Source organism: Priapulus caudatus, unplaced genomic scaffold, assembly GCF_000485595.1.
Source record: "Priapulus caudatus unplaced genomic scaffold, Priapulus_caudatus-5.0.1 Scaffold1013, whole genome shotgun sequence".
Classification (NCBI taxonomy): domain Eukaryota; kingdom Metazoa; phylum Priapulida; class Priapulimorpha; order Priapulimorphida; family Priapulidae; genus Priapulus; species Priapulus caudatus.
In genome coordinates this window covers 71323-71840 of record NW_014578074.1, presented here as the reverse complement: position 1 = coordinate 71840, position 518 = coordinate 71323, and the positions used below count along the sequence as shown (strand labels likewise).

The window sequence follows — 518 nt, the reverse complement described above, 5'->3', positions numbered from 1 at the left end:
TGTGCAGCGGGAACTTTAAGTATGGCAGTTCGTCTGCAGAGAGGCAGACATGTATAAACAAGTGTACGTCAGACATGCTAATAAAATCTGTGCAGCGGGAACTTTAAGTATGGCAGTTCGTCTGCAGAGAGGCAGACATATATAAACAAGTGTACGTCAGACACGCGAATCAAATTCATGTAGCGGGAACTTTAAGTATGGCAGCTCGTCTGCAGAGATAGACATACATAAACAAGTGTACGTCAGACACGCGAATCAAATTCATGTAGCGGGAACTTTAAGTATGGCAGCTCGTCTGCAGAGATAGACATACATAAACAAGTGTACGTCAGACACGCGAATCAAATTCATGTAGCGGGAACTTTAAGTATGGCAGCTCGTCTGCAGAGATAGACATACATAAACAAGTGTACGTCAGACACGCGAATCAAATTCATGTAGCGGGAACTTTAAGTATGGCAGCTCGTCTGCAGAGATAGACATACATAAACAAGTGTACGTCAGACACGCGAATCAAA

General features: G+C 43.4%; 1 protein-coding gene and 1 long non-coding RNA gene across 2 annotated transcripts in view; both read right to left on the bottom strand.

Annotated features, from left to right (window-relative positions):
- The window catches only part of LOC106814960 (6-phosphofructo-2-kinase/fructose-2,6-bisphosphatase-like), a 47148-nt gene that overhangs the window by 12610 nt on the left and 34020 nt on the right, over positions 1-518 (bottom strand). The gene's annotated exons all lie outside the window — the stretch shown is intronic.
- Positions 1-518, bottom strand: part of LOC106814964 — a 4607-nt gene that overhangs the window by 354 nt on the left and 3735 nt on the right. The window lies entirely within an intron of this gene.